The following is a 23,425-nucleotide window of genomic DNA, read 5'->3' on the forward strand; positions in this document are numbered from 1 at the left end:
CACTAGGTGCAGGTACTGGTGCACATATTTCCCTGTTCTAAGATGATTTAGGGACACCGTCTCTGAACCAAGCCCCACTGCTTCCCTGTCATCTCAGAAGTGGTGGCAGCTGAATGGTAGCAGTGTGTGACTGAATTTGAGGAGTGATCGGAGGGTGGTGATGACACCTCCTGTGACAGTATCTTTGGGGGCTGTTGGTGTCAGCTGCTGAAGTTTGCCTTCTCTGTTACGTGGTGGTAAATGAATAGGTTCCTGTGCTTCAGCTGTGACCCAGTTCTCAGTTTGGTTCTTAGTGTAATACCTGCCTGTGTTAGAGGTAACAAGTTAACTCCTAGGAAGAGCATGGAGCAGATAGCGAACTGTAGCTACGGTAGGCTGCTACAAGATTTGCTGGAATCTGATTGTCTGAATTTCTTCCGTTTGGATTCTGTAACTAGCAGATATTGTCTGTGTTCTCTTCTAGTGTGTGGCCTTGAGCACACAGTGAGAAGTGCTGTCTCTCTAGTGAAACCATAAGTACCTCTGATGGTTGCCTGTCCTGTTCAGATGGCCAAAGCAGAATTTGAGACCTATTTGGGTACTTACACAAAGCAGGAAAAATGTCGTCTTTAGTGTGCACTATCTTTATTATCTACTGATGGAACTTTAAGAAAATTCCTGTTTTCTTCATCTCTGGTTTTCTGAATATTCCACAGTTGGTGATGTTGTATCTGTGTTAGTAGATTCACTAAGAGGTATGGACCCCTATGGATTTATAAAAGTGTTTTGAGACAATGGGTGTTCATTGGAATGCTCTTAATAGATGTTCACTCAGACATTTCTAAGGGAGAAATAGTAAGGAACATTATTTCTTTAATTTTCCTTTCTAGATCTCAATCCTAATAAAATTCTGCTCTGTGCAGATTTTTTTAACAACAGTTTCCAGCCAAGATTGTCATGGCATTTACATCTGGAACTTGAAGTGGATCTCTGAAAATCTGTTAAGATATATGAACTGCTTTGAAGCCCTGTGAAGTTTTTCTTGACTAACATGCATTTTCTCACACATGAGATGAGGAGACTATCTCCTCAAGGCTTTTTTTTCCCTCTTATATCATATGTGACTGAAGAACTGAGTAAATGACAGATTTAGAAGTAACTTTTTTTGTGCATTTTGGGTTTCATGTGGAGTTAATTATCACTCAACTTTGCAATGCAGGAATTTTGTATTAACTGTCTGAAGAAGCCTCACTGGAGTAATTAGGTGAAAGAACCCATTTCAGAGAGACCATGGTGTATAAGAGAGAGTATTTTTTTTTTTTTAACAAACATTTTCAATTTCTGCTAGTATTTTAATGAAGAAATACTGGGGACAGATGATGATAATCAGAGGCAAACTTTAATACCCAAGTATTGAATAAAATAGCAGAAATCTATGAAGATCTAAATCTCTGCTTAAGGAGGACCTCATCAAAACCATTTTATTAAAATAAGGTCCTATAATTGCTTCCTCCCTCATTCCTACCAATAAATTACTTCTCTTGTATCAAAGCATCTGTGGGACTTCTTGCTAATAAGTATTTTAAGGATTCAAATGTTTTAAGCAAAGCATATTAATAAAGCTTTTTCCACGTTTCTTCTGTTCAACAATTTCACAGAATTTGAAAAATTTTCCTAGCAATTTGTACTACGTAGTGTTTCTTACAAATACTAGAAAAAATAAGTGCAAAATGAACTGTTTAGTGGAGCATGGGAAGTTTGTTTCTTTGTTGAATTACTTCATTAGAAGCTTTGGTGCTTCCTGGGTATATTGTGTGTGCTTTTTCAAATAAGATTCAATCTTAAAAGTTGTAATGTATCCCATTTTCCAATTTAGGCATGATTTGAGTTTGTATTTGAAAATCTCCGTTCTACTTGTCTGCTCTAAAACTCTGTGTGTTTGAAGTGCAATGTGTTTCCATATAGGATACTTTAGCCTCAAATTTCATTTAACAATTAGCCTTTCCTAATGTTATTTTCTAACTGCAGGAGCCAGGCAGTCAGCCTGTCTGACTTGCAGCGACAATTTTCAAGACTAATGAAGCAAATTATAATGTCAGTGTAGAACAAATTTAAAGTAAAAAGTCTCTAGATCCTATATGAAAGTAAGCATTGATTACATTTTACCTTTTCCATTTTAGTTATTCATATGCATTTCTGTCTCTGAACTCTCATTTCTTTTGTTTTTGCTGGTATCCTACTGTGGAAATAGACTAAGGATTGCTTAGGTATTCAGTTGAAAAGGAATGTTGCCCCAAATATATCTTCTGTCTAAATGAACTGAACATGTTGGCTCAGAAACACATCATAGAAACGCATACTAGAATTTTAAAAAGAAATAATAAAGCGTCCAGCAATGGGAGCAGGAACTGGCTTGCTTAACAGAATGAGTCATGAGGCAGAATAAGTGGCTAGATTAAAGAATATGAAATGAATTTTGCTATACAGTATGAAATTTTAAAAGGTTTTTCAATGGAGAGCATTTTAGAACTAACAAATAATACTGATTCATACCAGCCCAGGGAAATAGGAGAACAAATCCCTGGAGTATTTCAAAGTGCAAGTTTTCAAGCAGGAATAGATTAAGTGTGATGTTAGAAATCAGAGTGCAAATGCATATGTGTTACCACTAATGCTCCCTGAGTTTTATTTGGCCATCAGGAGCCCTTTGCTCCTTTCTGCTGTGGGGATATTGAAGTGCCAGATGCAATGGAAAAGAAATAGATGGTAAAGTCAGTACTCAGGTTCATAGCAGTTCTGCCTTGATTTTATTTTGTTTGGTCACTGTGGGATTTCAAGACAGAACAAACAGATTGAAGAAGCAGCTATTGTGTAAATGTTTATTTCAAAAAGTTGAGCTATTAATTTTTTTTTAGATGTTTTTATAATGACTTACCATGTGCCTTACCTAATACCAATTAAGTAAACAGAAAGGTTTCAGAAAAGTTCATAGGGTTTATACCAGCTGTACACTGCAAGTGATTCCAAAGTAACTGTCTTACATTTCAACGTTTGCTAAAACATAGCCACAGTATATTTTTGATGCAGATTGCTGAAATGAAAGTATCTACAAAAGGGTGAGTGAAGTGGCTTAGCAGACCCAGCTCTTACAAGCTAAGGACATGAGTAACTGAGCAATTTTAGCATCTTTTTGATGGAGAGCACTATCAGGTCCTGTGGCTAGTTTGGACATCAGACTGCAGACTTTTCCTTGCGTTCCAGACTGATGATTGTAGCATAGAAGACCTTGCATATGTCTCTATGTGCTTCTGCTTTGTAGAAATGTGTCCAGCAGGTTTAATAGGACCTCTTGTTCCTTGTAACCTTGTGACATCTTTTCTGCATCTTCTGACATCATGTTGTCTTGCTGCTGTACTACCTACACATCCACACCTGTGTGTAAATGGGTAAGATTTGGCTTTGGGGAGAGAGGGACTTTTAAGAACAGATTGTATCTGCATGTGCTTTTCCTTCTACTGTGGAGTAGCAGTTTGGAGATTTGTAGTTCTAGGAAGGGGGATTTGAATGACTTTCACTCGGGGAGAAGTACTTTCAAATATTGATCATTGATTCTTTTATCTAAAATTGCTGTCCTATGGAGAAGAGAGAATTTGTTTCCAGTCCATTTATTTGCATGCAGTTATTTACATGAAATATGTAAATAGAGTTCAGACTCACTACTTTCTAATAGAAAAACTTTGAGTTACATAAGGTAGGGCTTTTTCATGCTGAATTATAAGTAATATTAAAAGACACAAGAGAACTGACTGCACTGCATTGGAGATTCTCTAAAAAGACAAATCCCTGTTTCTGTATTTACCCTTAAATAACACTGAAATAGCTAAAAGCAGATGAGGTCATCTAGCAAGACAGCACCTTCCCATCTGTGTTGAAAATGTAAAAGGAAACTAATCCCCAAGTTGTGTGCACTAGTTTTTTGAGCTTGCATTTGTCTCTGAAGTCCCAACATATTAGTAGGTTGTTACGTGTTTCACCTCTAACAGTAAGGCTCTCTGTACAGAAAGCACTTTGTCTCTATATGAAATTTCAGAACCAGATTAGAAATTTTAGAAAATTGACCTGGTCTGATAAAGAGAAAAAACACTGGTGGGAATGCTGGTAAATATCTGTAATGTTGCTTAATTGACTGTACAGAGATGGAAAACTGTGGTTGAAAACTTGAAACCTAAACACAAAATGAATAGTGTTGGTCTCTGTTCGTTGTTTTTTGTTGGGCTTTGGTGTGTTGTGTTTTTATTAATGTGGGTATTTTTGTTGGTTTTGTTTTTATTACCTAAATGCATCACAAATCTGTTAATTTTAATCTTCAAATAACATGAACAGTATCTATGTTGCGTTTGTAGCTAAAACCAGCACAGACTAATAAAGTGAGACATTGCATAAGAAAGGTAAGATTCCATTTGTTCGTACAATTTTGGGGGGGAAAATTTGCAGAAGTAACAAGATCTGCAGTGTTGTTTTTTTTTTTCACTTTGGAAAAGCAGCTCATTCACAGATGCAAGCAAGCAGAATTAATTTCTCTTCCTTTGACTGTCAGTAATTTATGCAGAAATTATCAATGTTAATTCTAAACATGTGGATTTCCAACATTTTGTTCAGTTTAGTTTCAAAGGTGAGGATATTTATTTAGTGTGTATGTGTAAAAGAAAAGCTTCTACTAACTATTGAAGCTATGAACTAATTTAAACAGAACTAGGCAGAGGAATAGAGACGGCTTGAGGTTGAGATTCTTACAGATCTCATTAAAACATATGTTTCTACAGAAGAAATCCTTACACAGAAGAGTGAGGGGCCAAAGCTGGAGCTTGCAAATACTTGGTCACCAGACAGTCACATATGAAAAGGGATTTATGATGGGGAAAAGACTGGATTAATTAGCTGAAAGTGAAGCTTGTGATAAAATACAACCAATTTCATGGAGGAGAAAGTTTTAATATGGGCTATAAGATCAGTATCAGTGGTTGATGGCTCTAGCTGTCTTGTGAGTAGGCAAAAAGCAAACAATCTAAATCCAGCAGCTAAACAACACTGACTTCCCACAGACTGAAAACAACCTCTTGGTCACCAGTTGGACCACTTCAGACCTAATAACTATTTTACGTGGTTCAACTAACAGTATGATGCTGTAGTTTTTTATTGCTGGCTTTCTAGCAATTGAAGAGCTGTCAGCAGTATTCCTAGCTAAGTTTCCATAGGGAGGATGCATGTATGCAGAACTGCAGCAACTGGCAGCTGCTGCAACTGTGGTTCCTTCTTCTATTCCTGTCACCTGTCAAAGTCTGAAGGAGACTTCAAAGTGATTGTAAAGGTTCCAAGGGAACATGTAGGTCTGTTCCAAAACAAAACTCTGCCATTAGCAAGGAAGAAAAAAGCAGAGCACTCCAAGTTATTATGTAAATAATGTTAGAATTATGGCTATATGTGCCCAGATATTCTGCAAAGAAAAATAACAGATGAGTTTACTAAAGTACATGGGGCTGCATTACTTGTTACTTCAGCCAATGTGATTTTAAAAAAAAATTATTTATTTTGCGTATGTAGAATTAATAGTTATATCTGAAAATCTGTGTCAGTAAATGTTGAACCTTTTTTGTTTGTGAAATGAAGGCATAGGAGCTCCACAAAGATCAGAGGTTCATTTTGCTGATCAGAACACACTTGTGATTTAACTGTTTGGCCAAACAGAATGTAACAGAGGGTTGAAATCTCCAAATGGTTGTCTGGAAATGCCAGTTGCCCTAATTACTTGATCTATAATTACAGTAAAATATATACTTTAAAAGGCTCAGTTTAATAATTTATCTGTGCTGCTAAAGAAAATGTGGCTAATAGCAGAAGTAAGAACATCCAAACTAATTCCACATTACTAGCATTAGTAAATATGTGATAAGTGGGCAATGGGAACTCCAGTGACCCATGAACAAATCAGTCCTTATTGTGTTGTACTGGTTACACTGAAATCTGGACTGCTGTACCCTCACTGCACATGTTGCTTGGACTTAAATTGTGATTTTAGAATATGGTTTCAGAGGAAATTTAAAAAAACTGTCATGCAATAAAATAATGGTAATTAAAGAGAATTCTGGAATAATAGTTTGTAGATGTGTAAGAGGAGTAAAAAAAAAAAAAGTGTTTTTTAAACATAGTTTGATCAGCTTATGGAAATTCTAAGCAATATGACTGCTTTTACTGACAGTCCTGGACTGGCGGTCCAGGGAGTCTCTTTCACTACTATTTTTTTTTTGTCCTGTAATCCCACTGGACTGCTCTGCAGGAATGTTAATGAGAGGAAAGCTTGCTATGCAGTACTCTGAGCTTTATAGAAGTTATTCAGGAATGAGATATGATTAGAAATAAAATACAGATACTAAAAGAAGTTTTCAAACGGGAAGGGAAAAAGCAATGTTTTCATTAACAAGACCTAGCATGAAAGACTTGCATTAATGCACAGCACTGCAAGTGGTAACTTACAGAAGTGTAAGATCTTTTGGAATCCTATTCTGTAGAACTTGGCTTTGCGTAAGAGGCCTCTGCTCAGAATTAAGGCTAAAACTCCCCCAATACTTGTTCTTGGCACACTACACTGAGATTCAAAGCACAGGATGATTAGGTAATGCAGTAAATGCAGCTTATGAAATCATCACCGACATCATGTAGCGGGTGGGTACATTACAAAGCATTTAGACTAATTTCTTTGGCACTTATAGTTGAAGATGGAGGGTGATGTTAACACAGGGATTTTGTGAGTAGTAGTGGATCTTTTTAATGTCTTGTGTGAAACAAAGCTAATTTAAAAAATATTAAGGTCATCCAAAATCCATTTCTAACAGTAATGTGTGCTAATTAACAGTGGCCTTCATTAGTTGAATGCACTTGCTGTGTGCAAGAGCTCTATTGTCCAGCACCAAAAGACGGCAGCCTAAATTGATTACAGTTTTTATTCCTTTTTTTCATGTATATTATACTTCCTGTAAATGTGCTTTTGATGATTTCCTTAGTCTCTAATAACCAACATGGAAAGGCAACATAACTTGCAACTTTTTCCTGAATGCTCCAGATCTTAATGATTTGTACCAACGGTCTTAAACAGAACTAGGTGTTCTGTATTATGTGGGAAGTAACCCTCCTTCTGAAGCTCATAATCAAATAATAGGAAAAAACAAAGAAAACCATGTTCTTCCTATTTCTGTTTTATGGCAAATTTATATGAGGCATCAAGTCTTGCTCTGCAGATGAAAACAATGAACTCATAATTCAGGTAAGAAACATAACTATGTTGATCTCACTGCCAATCTCCAGAGTAACTTAAATTTGCCATTTGCAGTAAAGCTGCATTTTTAATGGCTTTTGTTTTGGTTGGAAGCCCACAGTATGCTGTGGTGCTTCTGAAATTGCTTTCTAGAACAAGGAAAAAAACAGTTATGTTGGTAATTAATTTAAACTGAGTTTTGCATGCTTAGTATTTAAAATGTTAAATAATTGCCTTTAGAATCTGGGAAGGTATCCTTCTTTGCATGGAGGAAATCTTACTTGGCAGAATTGATTCCGCATAACAACTGCCAAGTACCTGTACCTTATTACTTTAAAATAAATACAGCATGGTGATTGGTTTGGAGAACATGGATGTCATTTTACTGTGAGAATGGCATCAGCTATAAACTAGAATTCACTTCCATACTAAATACATGGATTATAAGCAGTGTTCTAAACACACACACCAAATTTCAAGGGAAAGAAAGATCATTAAGATGATTCTACAAGGCATTCAGAGCTCCTTTAAATTCTTCAATATTTTATCCATTACAATTAAGATGAACTTCAAGGAAGTTTTAAATAATTTGGCTATGGGTCATTAAATTAACAATGTCACAGTGTTCTTGCTGTCTCATTTACCTTAATTCGAGTGCACTTTTATAACGATGGTAATACAGTGGAACAAGCTGGATTTGATAGCCACTGCCAAATGCTGGTTTTAAGACGGTTTTATTTTGCTGGCTCTATCCTTGCTGAGTAATAATCTATATCAAGTTACTCTTATAACAAGCTCATCTTTGGTTTGGGATTTCATTTATATATGCACTACATAAATGTTTATATAGGAAGGAAATGAATGGATTGAGGTACCTGATAGCTGTGGATTAAGAGGGTAAAAATGAAGCTGATACTGTGGTGGATGCCTAAATTTTCTCCTTAGGGGGAAATTCTGCATTCTTTCTAACTAAATTTTTTGTCAGAAGAAATCTATCACAATAATCAAATTGCTTCCTCCTTCTCACCTGTATGAGGTTACTATGTCCAGGCAAGGTACACTTTTTTTCTTCATGTCTCTGCAGAAGGCTGGAATGATTAAAAATGTGTTCTGATGTATCACAGTTATTCTTTTCCCTTGTATGTTTATTAAGAGGCAGAGCACAGTTCCATGCTGTAGCTGATAAAACTTTCATAGAAATTCCTCTTCTTCCTTTTCCTAAAATCATCTTTTTGTTTCTTTGGGGACCTTTTCCAGACATCTGCTATTTGGATTGCAGACAGCTTTTTCTGAAATCTTATCTAAATTAAATAATTCAATTCACTGATGTCAGTTACATATGAAAGAATTACCAGTTCTTTGACTTATGTTTTGAATGACTAGGCTGATGCCCCAATGATAAAGTTACTTTGAATGTGTCTCTATGAACATGGTTTACATTAGTTATCTCCACACCACAGTTCATTAGAAAAGTTAATTTATTCTAAGACCTTGAGTTCTAACTTCTCTAATGAGGAAAAGTCCAGAAGATGGAGGAAGCATTAGGTATGATCTTAGTTTAGCTTTAATACTTTTGAAGATCCTGATAATAAAGAATAATTACAAAGGAGAATTTTCAGAATTAAAATGCCATCTTGATTGTACTGTGCTGATACATGTTGCTGTTCTGAATGTCTGTTGCTCAAAGAGTGTTAAGAGGATTAAACAATGCCTCCTGCACTGATTTAAAAAAAAAAAAGAACAAACCAACCAACCACAAAACAAAAGAGTGAAGGTCTGAGGCTAGAGATAACTGCAAAGAATTAACCAATGCTTAAAAATAGAAGCAAAAAGAAAAAGAGCATCCTTGAAGGATCTGGAAGTGCAATGCCTTTATTATTTATGTTAGTACACTTGTTTCATGGGTTGTTTTCTAATAACAGCTAATAGTGAGTGGTTGGGGATGTGAATGCTGCTGCTTAGCCTGTGTTGTGTCTGAGAAGGACGCTGTTTCGGGGGCGGAGGGTGAAGAACAAAAAATGAACAAAATGGGCAAAACCTTTGCAAAAATGGCTGACTGGTGATGCTGTGTAAGACGTATAAATTAGGTTATGGCATACTTAAGATATACTGAAAGCATGCTTTAACTAGTTAGACCACAGCAAACACTGTTCATGACTGAACAGAGATAACTAATTAAACTAAAAGTGAATAAATAAAACTTGCTTGTCAAGTATTGGAACATACCTGGTTTATAACCCAAAAGCCCTTCTCTGCAGCTGGAATGCATGCTCAGTGCTGGCAATGTATTTCATAATCTTCTAATTAATTCCACAGGTTACATAACATAAATACTAGTGTCAAACAACTTTTATGTTCCTTAAGCTCCAAGGCATCCCTCTCTGATCACTTAGCAATGCTTATCAGCCCTGGGAAATGTTTGTGCTGTTTAGTGCAGTAATTGAGGGTCTCTGCACTGGTGATACATGGACTGCCAGATGTGTGCACTTCCAGGCAGTATAATTTCTTGACTTAGTCTTTTAAGAGTCCTCTCCCACTATTGGTACCTTTTACATGCCAACAGTCAAGATGAAATGTTTACTTGAAGACTTGGAGTTTTACTCTGAATGGTTGAGACTGCTTTTAAAGCGTTGCTCACTGCTACTTGAAGAACTGCTCAGTAATAGTTTACGTTACAGAAGTTTAGTTAGTTTCATTAAATCCGTGAAAAAAGATTGCAAACCAAAACAAAAAGGAAAGAAACAAACAGCTGTATCTCCTTTGATGAAGTGGCAGATGGTAATTATGTGACAATGTGGCTTTGTTCATTCAATGCAAACACGTCTGTACATATGGGAAGCAAATTTATGCTCTTACCTGTGACAAAGCAAGAAAAATGTCTCTGTTTTGGACGTGTATTCTCTCACATTGTTTAGTACTATCCCTGAGCTGAATGTACTGTGGGAGAGGTCATCAGTTCTGGTGGGATGTGATGGGAAATGAGGTGTGAATGCTGATCCATTGCTCCCTTGCATTTCTGCTGAAGTAATCGTACCATCAATAAATCTGTTTAATAGCTATCCTGCTATGCTGAAGAGGCAAAAAACAGGGAAGCAAAGTGTGTTTTCTTTGTTCTGCTGATAGTATTCTCAGGAATATTAAATACCTCATGTATTTTGCGCTGCATTGTAGCTCACATAGTCTTCTATGTATCCAGAAAAAAAACATGTTTACTAAAGCTGGCACCTGAAAATTATATAAAACTAATCTTATAGAATCTTGTGAAGTTGGAAGTCACATTGTAGGTATAACAAATAGGAAGGCATGAAAGATAATGTTTATTTTCCCAACTTGTGAACCTCATTCTGGTTGTTTTTTATCCTTGATTAGAGGCAGAACAACAACATAGCAAAAATAGTTTTTTTTCTTAGAGTTCGGGGGACACAGGAGATTTGGAACCTCACTTTTCACAGCTTTGGACTGCTCCGTGTCACTTGAAGTAAAATGTTTGCATGTCATATGTTTTCATTTTTAAGTGTCCATCTTAAGCTACTGTTGCCAAGTTGAGCACTGAAGTCCAGTGAGCATTCCGTCACATGCACTCTGTTCTTGGCTTTCAGACTGATCAGCTCAACCATTTAGTGCCTGTAAAATAGGAGGCAAGGCTTATTTAATGTAGAGTGAGTGTTAAGGTTTGTGTACTAAGATATATTATATTTTGCCAAGTAAATTGATATTTAATGGAAAGTACTGCTGTGGAGCTAAACTATATATGTACCTATACATCTGTGTAGTTACCTAATGTATAATGGGTTTCTCTTCAATGTTGTATTTTACTTAATGTTTTTGTATTGCTACTTAATAATTTAGTTTTAGGTTTAATTTTCATGCTTCTCTAATGGATGAGTGATAAGATAGACCTTGAAACTAAGACCATTTGAACCCTACTCTAATGAACAGGTAGTTTTACATGTTAACAGATTTTAGCTCTCATATACAGGTATGGAATATTGTGTTAGTTGTACATTTACTGGCATACGATATCGAAGATAAAATTACACACCATACAATTTCTAGATAAATGAGATTAGCTGTCTACAAATCACCCTCTGGAGTAAATCATATTACAGGCTCTGTCTGGCCAAAACCCCAAGAGAGAAGATGGCTGAAATCAAACATGTCAGCTGTACATAATAGTCCAGAGCCAGACAGAACCTTACACTCCATACCTTTCCTGTAGGATGGAGAGGGAACTTATTAAAAATATACCAATGTATACATAGGTTTTTAATCAGATTAATCATTAAAGGAACAAGGAAATTTTGGCTACCTTTCCAATTATTATTTCCAGTTTTCCCATCTCTTTTCCCCTTGTAACTCCATGAGCATGAATGTGCCTTCATCTTGAAAAAGTTTGTCACCATGAAATTTTCTTTAAACAAAGGGGGGAAGTGGAAGCAAGGTTCAGTACTTAGGAATGTTGCAAACTTTGCATAAATATCAGTCTGATTTTATGTTTTTACTGCGCTGGAGGTGAGGAAGACTCATGCCACATACTTGTTAAGCAAATTCAGGTCAACAGTTTGTCACTGAATAAAGACATGTATTCATCTCATATCAAGATGATGACTCATGCTGATTGTGGAATAAGTGCTTGCCTATTTACTATACATCATGTCTACTTTGCTGGTATTCAACATATTACCATTTAGTAGCTCTCTCAAAACTGTTATTTGACTTGGCAATCTTCTAGTGTATGCTAAGCTGATATCTCAACTCCAAGCAGAAACTGTCATCTGCAGTTCTATGGAAACAGAAGTCCAAATTAACTCTTTAGGAAAAATCTCTATTGTTAAGAGCTCTGATACTGCTTCTGTTCCTGTATGCTAGGTGTATTCTTTCCAGCAGTTGTGTTACCAGAATATTTCCTATCAAAGATGATGTACATTTGGTGTGTTTGTACTTTAATTGTATTGAATTTGTAATATTTAATACTTTTTTTCTGGAGACACCTATTATCTAGGAATTAAGTAGAAGTAGGTAGAATGATTTTGAAGACTACTGAGAAATCAAGTAGTTTGTTTCTGTCTGTAATTGTCAGGGTATCTCACAAAACCAGGAAGGTGTTCCGGATATGTACAAGGAAAACCCAATGCAGATAAGTCTAGGATTTGGACCCAGAATTCGTCAGGTTCAAGAAACCATGGGTTTAGTTTTTTTTTAATTGCCCCAGGCATAGGAATCAGCACTAGAAATGGAGAGTTGTTTGGTTCTTGAAGTTCTACTTCAAGTCGACTTGAAGTAGACTCAATTATGAAGTCAGTTTTAAACTTGTATTACTTTCTAGTCCTGTTATATCTGCTGTATTATGTTAGTCAGAAGCACAATCAGGTTGGTTGAGATCACTTTTGCTTTTACTAGTCTGAAGTTTAGCATGTTATCAGACCGTACAGGAGTTATATAACTCACAGTTTGCATAAATCACTGAATAATACAGCAGTACAGCATAACTAAAAGGAGAAAAATAAACTGAGGTCACACTTAAGTTAGAATTAATTCACTGGTGGGTGAGAGGAGTGTATGCTTTTGAAAACGAGAATGATTGCTGAAGAGCTGTCTGACTGAAAAAAATTAAACGAGTTTGAACAGGCTGTTAGATATTGCTGTGCTAGGAAAACTAAATGGGTGGATGTAGACTGGATTGAGAAACTTTGCAGTTATGGATGATGTGTATTGATTGTAGCACTGAGAATATTTGTCTTGTCACTTTAATAACAAATGTAACTCTGATCTTCTGCTTTGTCCCCTGTTTTTGGGATTTTAATTCTAACTATCATGTGAAATGGAAATATTCATATACTGGTGGTAAATTATATACCCATGTGTGAAAGGTACTGTATGATGTATCATGATTCTGGTATTTCTGCTGTTGTTTTTGAAGTGTAACTATTGGCAACACAAGTATTAATCTTCTGAACAAAAGTTGTTTTCATTCCATTTGAGGTGCTACAGTAACTGTTCAGTGACTTGAGGAACCTGGTGGTGTTGTCCTTTGCAAAAATTCCTCAGGAATTCCATTCTTGTGTTTTCTTTTTCCTTTTGGTAAGGTCAAAACTGGATGGGAAGGTTTCAGGTGCCTGTATTCAAGTATAAAGAAAATGCAGATGTCGGTGTTTGTGCTGACATGGACCTTTAACCAACACTGTGCAGTGACCTTAGACTTCAGAAGCTCCTTTTAATTTGTCCATAGGGAGTCTTTTACTGATGCCTGTATGCTTTTAATCACAATGTAATTTATCCTTTGCTACAGGCCTTGTAATCATTTCATCACATTCTGGCAAGGAATGGTTTCTACTTGAAATGTGATCTATGGTCAGCAGAACTGCTGACTTAACAAGAGATGCCAGGGAAGTTTCAGGGGTCTTAAGACGATGACTGCAGGGGCTCCTGTCTATTGGCTGTTACCACATTGTCATTGACTGTCCCTCAGTCAGCTTCTTATGCAGAGGGTCTGTGATAACTATAGTCCCTTACTTAAAAACAAAAAATCCTGCCTGCATAATCAGTGCTGGGTAAGGCTGGGGAAAAAAACCCAACAAACCACCATCAACAAAACAAAACCCAAGACATTTCCAAAACTTTTTTTTTTTCTGATAAAATGTTGCTTTCTGTGGCTGAGAGGTGGTGACAATATCCATATTCAACTGTCACAATTTCCTTAATGCAGGCAATGTAACAGTTGTATTGTGAATGATAGGAGTCCTTGTGCTGCAGGGAATACCTGTTGGTTAAGCACTGACAAACTGTGGAATGATTGTGTAGCTCAAAGGGGCGTGTTCTGTTTTCTGTGCTCGATTTAATTTGTAAGCTTCAGATTAGAGCTGCTTAGAAAGCCAAAATTGTGGAAGTAGAAAAACTTCCATCAGCTTGTACTTGAAGGAATGGTCTGCTTGAAAGTTGTCTTCTTAAAAGGATATGTTGAAAAGATGTTTCTCCTCTTAGCCAGTATTCAGGTGTTTTTTCATCATTTTGTACAAATAGTACACTACTTTGCCTGAGACACTGATGTTAATGATTTTTTCTGAGAGTAAGGGGTTGAGGTCACAACATTTTTGACTTTGAGTAAGTGGCTTCCAAACTAAGAAACATTGCTCAATCAATAAACTCATTCTGTATGCAAAGTATAAAATTCTATCTAGATTGTCTGTTTCTGGAAAGTGTAGAAAGGACTGAGGGAAAGGTTACCTGATTAAAGTGTTTTCCCTTGCAGAGGTCTGAGTTGTTAATGTGAATTCACTTTCATCAAGTCCAATGACAAACCAATAATTCATAATAAACATATTTTGAAATGGAAATGGAATATGTTTCATTGAAAGGGCTGTGGGAACTCAAGTCATCAATCACTTCTCCCACAATTCTAATTTTAAGCTGTCTGCCTAACAAGAAACATTATAGTTTGATTGCATATTAAACAGTGCTTGGGGAGGAAAAGAGGAATGTGCATTTGTAAAGTCCACTGAAACTGTTCAGTTTTATTTTCATGATTTGGTCATTGTTAGTGGCCTATAGGAGTCAATACAAACTCTACTATTCCATTATTCACAATTTAAGAAAAACAAGAATAATACAAAGAATCACAGAACAGCTTGAGTAGAAAGGGACCTTAAAGATCATCTAGTTCCAACTGCCCCGTGAGCAGTGACACTTGACACTAGATCAGATTGCTCAAAGTTCTGTCCAGCCTGACCTTGAATACTTCCAGATATGGGGCATCCACAGCTTCCCTGGGCAACCTGTTCCAGTGTCTCATCACCCTCTCAGTAAATAATTTCTTCCTAATATCTCTTCTAATTCTCCCCTCTTCCAGTTAGCAGATATTATCACTTGCCCTGTTGCCACACAGCCTTGTAAAAAGTCCCTTCCCAACAACAATACAAATATGCTTTTCTCCTCACTTAGAATTTTAGTAGTGCTTTGGTGATCAGTTTCTGATGTTACCTCACTGCAGTTGCTTTGAGTTCTGAAAAAATGACTGCACGAGAGAGATCACAATTGGACTCTCTGGCTTACCAATACAATGTTAAAACTAATTCTGTGTAGTAGTTGGTCCCAGCATGAGAAGCATGAGTGACACAAGTGGTCCATGGAGGGGCTGTATTGTTTTGACATTTTAAGAGTAACTTCAGTATAATTCAACTTTCAAATCAAGGTCAGAAGAGTCTTTGTCTAGCCTCTGATTTGTAGCACATAAAACAGCTCTTCCCAATTTTTTTGATACAATTCTGGCAATAATAGATTGGTTATTTTTTCTTCTGTTTTGCTTTTTGGTTTTGTTATTAGTCTAATTCTTAATTTGAGGTAAGATTGTGTTTTCCTGTTGAGGATAGAACATACATCAAAACTAACTTTTGCCTTCAGAGAAATCACCCTTCTGTCTGTGTTCATGATCAAGAGGTTCTTTCATGCACTGATTCTGAAGGGATTAAATTAGTCTGTGAATAATATATGCAGTCTTCTCCATACCTTCCTCCTTCTGTATTTCTCCCAACTACAGCTATGGTCTTCTGAAGTAAACCCTTATTTTTTCTTTATTCTCCAAATATGAGGAGTCTTGTGGTGTCACACTACAGCACCATAAAAGGGAAGGGAACTGGAGAGAATATGTGCTTTATGAAGCACTTATTATTATTTCCTCTGGGTTTTCTGGAGTTGTCCTTTTCCTGTTCTCTGCCTGATTTTAATAATCAGATGTAATAGGCATGCAAAATTTGTGGTAACAAAGATGGAAATTAATCATGCCTCTCCTGTCTTTTAATAGCATCTAAATTAGATCTAGACCTACTTAATTATCTTGTGGCTATCTAGTCCATGTTGCTGTTCGTACTCTTTGACTGCTGCACAATGATACGGTGTTATTAGACCAGCTCTGATCCTAGGGCATGGACTCTGCTTATGACATTCCTGATCCATGGCCCATAAATTGTGCTCTACCAAAACTAATGTTACTGAAAAAGCCTTGTAAACAATTTTAAACACTCCTCAGGTATCCATAAACTGTTATTCACAAGAAATGACAATTTGATAAACATATGCACCACTGCACATAATGTGTGCAGCAAACTTTGAATGCGTTTTCCAAAGGTATGTATTTCCTTCTGCTTTTTAACTACTTTGAGTGTAAACCTCTGTTCATCTTGTGCTTTGGTACCTTACAAGGCCAGGTGCTGCTGAGTTCCTTTTGGAGGGGGGTTCAAATGCAAGAATGGAGCCAACAGAGCAGCAGGTGTCTGTGCTGCCTTCGTGGTGCAACTGCTGATTCTTCAGGGTGCTGCTTTGCACTTTGCAGGCTGCCAAGCTTGACACTGGGCTCCCAGTCTGCCTAAGTACGGTATTTCCTGCCTGTGTTACAAGCTCCTGCTGTTGAATATGTAATTTTCATCTTAATACAAATAGAACATTCTGTGTACTTTCATTTTTAGAAACCACCAAATGAATAGTTACTCTTTTTACATACGAGTTCTGTTCCTTGTACTGATTTCAAGGAAAGATTTCCCCTCCTGAAGTCTGCCAACCCATCACTGCAATTCATTTATATTTCTAATAAAGCTGACCATAAAATCTTATCCATGAAGCAATCAATACTTGATACAGTTAGCATTTCCTAAACATGAAATATCTCCTTCTGTTGTAAAATCTGAAGGGTTTATATGGAACTTTAGGGCTTTATAAATTTTATTTCCCTGCCTTGTTTTCATCACTGTTAACTTGTTTAATTTGTATTGTGTACTACTATCATGAATGTAAAGTTACAACAAGGAAAACAAAAGTGAAAAAGATAAAAAAGGTCCTTGTCTTGTTTAAAGTATAATTAAAGATGATGGAAAAAATCTACAAGGAAAGGGGAAAATAATTCAGTTGCAGTTTGGAAGTGCAGTACTGCAAGTTCAGTTCCTTTCATCTTTTTGTTCTAATCAAGCCTTAAGCTTTGCCCAATGAAAAAATCCATTACAATCCATCCAAAACAAAAGCTTGACACTAAGCCCTATTTTTTCAGCCCCTGAAGGGTCTTCACTCTAAAGCATTTTGGAAGTTTTCTTCTGGTTCTGCATCAGAGTATTTTTCCTATGCTTAACTGGCATATAATCTTTGACAAATAAATGAAGGTACGCTTAAAAGCAATTTGAAAAATAGTATATTTTCCTGTTGAAGTCAGTGGGAAGCCATGTAGATTTGAACTGTAGCTGGCTTAAGTCTTCATGCTTTTGGACTAGGAGATGTTTAATGTTGCTTGATTGCTGTGACTTCTAGTTTGCTGGAGTGGCCAAAAACAATTCAGTAAGTTATTTTATATTAGAAAAGACTTGAAGAAAATTGGACAGTGCCTGAGAGCTATGTCTTTCCCTGATTTCTGATTTTGGAGCTGTGGCTGTAGTAGTGTGCAGGACCACGGGAGTCATTGTGCCCTGTCCAAGGGCAATGCTCACTGCCACAGAGCGCTTATAATCAAGGTGTAAGAAAGGGCTTTATCATTAAGTCAAACATAAAATTGGAAGCAGAGGTTATAAAAAGATCTGATGCAGCAAATCTCTAAGCCTTGCAGTTAAGTCAGTATTGATAATTTTAATTGGCTGTGGCGAAGGTGGGTTCCTCCCTTCTTTATTCCCAGCAGTGTATCAGTAGAGCTGACTGGACACATAGCTTCAGGGGATTGTTTCTAGCAATGACATCTTTATATAGTTGGTTAAGGTGTCATGCCATGACTAATAGTTGAGGGATAGCTATAAATACAATACTGACTTTGGAGCTCTCTGCAGTTACCTTGACTATAATTCTCCACCAGTTGTCTCAACTATAGTTAGAAATGTTCTCATGAACATAGACTGAAGTCTTTGCAAGAGAACATAAGCTTTTTGCTTTTTTTTTTTTTTTTCCCCAGCAGTAGAAAGTCTTGGAGCTTATTTTGCAGTAAGATGAGATTTAAATAATTTCTCCTCTCTATTTCTAGAACTTCTGCTTAAAACTTAAGTCTTTATATAGAATTTTCAAAAAAGCCCTTCAAGATAGAATTAGTATTGCAGTGTCCACCCACACTGCAATTTAGCCATGAACCAAAATGCAATTCAGTGACTTAGTGCATTAGATTTCAGGGAAAGAAATTTTATTTCAGCCTTCTAAAATGACTTTCTTCCCCCTCCCCCCCCAAAGAATGATCATTCTTGCCCACCTTAGGTGGTTAACAAACATATTTTTGTAAAGTGTTTAGCTGTCTCTTGTTGATTTTATAGTTTGAATCTATTGACTAAAGCACTGTTTGACTGTTTGAGGATCTGGGGGATGTAGAGAAAGCTACTTTGCCAGAACATACAGTTCTGTGAAAACTGTTGCTATTTACTGGAAATCAGTTTCAAGAGGATGGAAGAAGGTATTGATTTTTTTGCAGTTTAACATTAGAAATTACTCCTTCTGTATAATTTTTAAGAAAGTATATGGAATTTTAAAACAATTTTTTTTTCATTATTCTGGAAAATGAAGTATTTATGGGTTGTTTTCTCCCTCCCTCTTTGCCCCCCTGAATGTTCACTGTAAAGACCAGTTTTTAAATATTAGAATTGTCTCAATTCTGAATTTTGGTGGAGTTTCTTTGCACACCATTCGTGTCTCTGCATATGCTTCTGATATAATTTGCAGAGAAGAGTAGATGATGATTAATGTTACATTCTACTATTTTTAAAGCTATTTATTGTTTGCATTTTTGAATTGTTTTAGCATAATCTGAGCAATGATTAATTCAGCTATTTGTGCATAGTAGGACTTTGTAGACATTCCAGAAGACAGTGATCACAGAGAGAAGGGTTTTGTAGTCAGCTTCATTCTTGACGTGTACATGAAGTGCAGTGCCAATTCCAGTGAGCAGGAGTAAGATCCATGGTAGTTTCCATTAACAACTTAAAAATTATTACTGATTTTCATGATTTAGGCACACAGGTAATCCTAGTGACTTTAGAAAGATTTACAAGTTGGTGCACCATTCTGTAGTGGCACATGGGAGGAAATATTTCCTGCTCTTGCTCTCATCACAGTGCCATTCTGCCAGTGGTGGTGGTTTGCTCAAGTAGTGCTGCCTTGTGGCAAAACCCAGTATTTCTAATCTAGAGTAGTAATACAGAATTGTGAAGAAACATAATTTTTGTTTGCTATCTAGAAGAAGCTGTCCATTATGAATGGTAAAAAAAAAAAGTCCTAAAACACATATATAGCATTGTGACTGCATTGCATTGATGTAGAACTGCTACCTTTATTTTAAAATATGTATGCGTGGCTTTTATTTCTTTTTCTTCATTACTAGTGACCCAGGTGGATTGTTGAATTGAAAGATGATTACCTTGTATTAAAAAACAAACTTAGCATAGAATGCTAACATCAGGTGTAGAGTAATCTATCCTACAGGTAGGTTGAGAGCTGTGCCTTTTTTAGCAGCAGATAAGCCTTACTCCTAGTAAAAAATAAAAACAATAAGAAGTCCTATCTGCAGCAATGATCACTGATTGATTCTGCAGTCAGACACAACAAAGCTGTACCACATGAATGAATCACTGCTAACGTAGGAGGGCTTTAGGGCGTTTTGCTCTACATGGGACAGTTTTACAGCATCCAAAATATCAAAAATAACCTTCTGAGAGGATGTGATATGATGTAATAGTAAAGAAGCTTTGTATCTCATCAAGAGTGTTTCCAAGTATGCAAGTTGTATTGCTGCCTTCCTGTGATTAGGTAAATCTTTGCTAATTTGCAAAACAAAGATATGGGATGTGCACTTGCTTGTTCATGAGATGTATACTAAATTTATTCACCAATTTAAATAAGTTAAAAGTCACCTGGCAATGTTATTGAACTTTGATCAGCAGGAGTTTTAGTTAATAAGTTGTTGCTGCTCAGGGCAGAGCACCTAGTTATTGATAATTTGGGTGCATGTTCCATCATTCACTGTGCACATGTTTACATGTAGTCCAAGGGAAACAAAAGGCTGCTTTCCTAAACGTGCAGTGATCATAAGAGTTTAAAGGCACTTACGGATCCAGGGAATAGAGTCCCTTCTGTGAAGGGAATTGAATTATGTTTTGAGTTGTTGTTTTTGGGCTGGTATGCAACATCAATAACTGATGACAATTGAGCAGTCCCTAGAGCTAACATCTTAACTGCAATGCTCATCCTTCACTGGACAAAAATAATGGAAATTTGTGAAGTTTTAAGTATTAGAATGACTCAGATGTGCTTAATAAACTTTCATCCTTCTCAAATCCTTCCTACAAGCCCAGAAGAAAAAAACAAATAAAACCAGATCTTTCACAATCAAAGCATGGAGAGGAAAAAAAGGGAGTGAAATTATGTAAGCTTACTTACCTAATTCAAGAAAAATCAAGTTTCTCTCAACAGAATGTATGTATGTATTTACTTTCTACAACCTTAACTGTAGCCATTACAAAGGTTTTGAAATATTTAGAAAACAGCAGCAAAAAATTGTACCTTAAATAATGTGTCAGCATACCTTGACTAATTTCCCTGTTGAAGAGGTTTGGATAGCTGCAGTGTTCTTTAGATACCTTGCAAAATACCAGATTCTGCCTTGAGGCAACTTCAGATATTTTTGAGGCTTTGCTATTGCTAGAATTGAGCCACAGATCACAGGTAAGCGGCATGCATTGTCACTTCGTTTTTCTTTATAGTCTGAGATTCAAAGTAAGAACCAGGAGATGTTTTCTAAAATATTATGGTTATCTGCAGCGTTTAAAATTAGCTAATAGCAAGTTGTAGCTAGATTTAGTAGCTTAAATAACAGAAATAGTTCGAATGTTATTTCCAATGAAAGTATTTTCTAATCTACAGGCATAATTTTGGAAAATGTTGCAAGACTCTTCAGTGGATACATTCCATAAAAATTTGCAAAAAACAAGGCTGAATTACAAAGATGGAAATGAAATTCTAGTGATTTTGTAGGCAGTGAAGTCTCCAAGGCCACAGATGAAGAAGCGCTTCTGGGTAGTCTAATGCAGTGCCAGGTGGACTACCCAAAATGTATCCAATGAGAAAAAAAGGGGCATATGCATTTCAGTGTAGATAAATTTAACATAATGAATCTGGAGAAAAATCTTATCTAAACATGATAAGATGCTGACAGATTTTGGAAAGCAGAACTTGGAGTCATTTCTAACAGTTTTAAAGCAGCTGGCTCAATGAATACCTGTTCTCAAAAAAGCCCTCAATGTCTTTGGCATTATCAGGAAGGGTATAGAGAAGGAGATAAATGCTCTTTAAAACCGTATGGCTGTGTCTTGAGTGCTCTTATAAGGACATGGTAGAGTTAAGGTACAGAATATTATAAATGAAATAATCAAGAGGATGGAGGCAGCCACCTTGTAAGTGGAGACCGAAAAGGCTGAAAATACTCATTTTGAAAAGTGGAAGGCTGAAATGGAAAAAAAATAAGGCTTACGGAATCATGAAGGCAGTGAGTAAATGCAGAATTGGTACTCACCAAATTTTGGTGCTAGAACTTGGAGGCACTAATTAAAATGGGCAAGAGATGAATTTAAAATAGATGTTATAAAGTACTTCTACATAGAAAACTTTGAAAATCTGTTGGAGCAGGAGGTTTTGGAGACAGTTTCAGCTGGTTCACAAACTGGAGAATTTCCTGGACAAGTAGCCCATGAACACAGAATAAAGGGAAGGAATGAGCATGAAGAGCCCTAGCCCAGTGATGACTAATGCTTGGGGACCGTGTGAGGGAAACTAACTGCAGATAGCTAGGCTTGGCCATGCTCTCCCGAAAAGGGCTCTCTTCCTGCCGTTGTTGCTCTCTGTTGGGCTGGATGAGTTGTGGGCATTTCTGTCTGTGTGGCAGAGTTCTCTCTCCACCCACAGTCCAGTTCATACACACTGGGGAGATTCCAGATGAAGCAGCTGAGTCTGATTCTGTCACCAGCTTGTTCTCCCAGCATTACAAAGGCTAGTGAATGCAATATACTCAGCTATGTATGTTTATAATTCCTTACTGTACCAGATGAATGGTGGCCATATACCAGGATGTACAGAAATATCAGTTTAATTTGACTTAATGTGGTTACATGAGGTTTTTAGTTTTATCTTGAATATAAGATTCTGGTTTTATGCAGAGCAGTCTAGGACAAGGATCACAGAAATGGTAAAGACACTAAATTAAACTTTGATTCTTAGAAGTATTATGTGTGGACTTGTAAGATTTCCAACATACAACCTCTTATTTCCACTTTTTTACTATTAAAGATTGTTTTTTCAACTTTGTGTTACTTTTTTTTTTTTCCATATGCATATATGTCTGAATGTAACATTGAAATACCATGTTAATAAATTATGTCAGATCATCTATATCTGCTGTATCTGGTGCGTTGCAGGAAAACCAGACCTTAATTTAAAGTACTTCCAAGTATTCAGAAAGACATAAAGGAAGTTGCTATGTTTTGTGTTTTTATATCAGGTGATTTCAAATACTGTGTTGCTTAGCACTCATTGCTATTTTTGTTTCCTCTGACTTTCTCTTTTCCCCCTTTTTCAGTTATAGTTGGATTTATGTTGGCTTGTCCTGAGGCCCATTTCCTTGCTTTCCTTTTAGATCAAGTGTGCTGCTGTTAAGTTAGAGCATCTGCACAGATACCTGCTGTGGAGATGGACGTTATTGGCATCCAGAAAAGAGGGATGAGGTAGAGAAGAGACAACCTTGTTAGGTTGAAACTCTTGTAATCTTTCTGAATGCTTCATATACTCCTTATGCCAGCAATTTAAAGAACACAAAATGGACAAGTCAGTCAATGCAATAAAACTGAATTTCCCAAGGATATCCGGAGAGTGTCTTCATTGGATACTTCCCAAAATCCCAAGAAACTCTTTTATAACTTTGAATTGAGTGGCTATGGATGTATCCTCTGACTTTTTGATATTCTAAACGTATATATCAATTTCATGCAGTACATGTATGCATTTTAGCAGTTAATTAAATAGTGATTTGGTCACCAGTACTTTGTGATGTTCAGGTGGAACATTTCACTTACATATTGTAGTTGAGTTTTTTCATCACTTGATAGATTTTCTTCCAAGTCCCTGCAGTATGTATTCACTAAACTC

Source organism: Chaetura pelagica, unplaced genomic scaffold (genome assembly GCF_000747805.2).
Source record: "Chaetura pelagica isolate M959 unplaced genomic scaffold, ChaPel_1.0 scaffold344, whole genome shotgun sequence".
Classification (NCBI taxonomy): Eukaryota; Metazoa; Chordata; class Aves; order Apodiformes; family Apodidae; genus Chaetura; species Chaetura pelagica.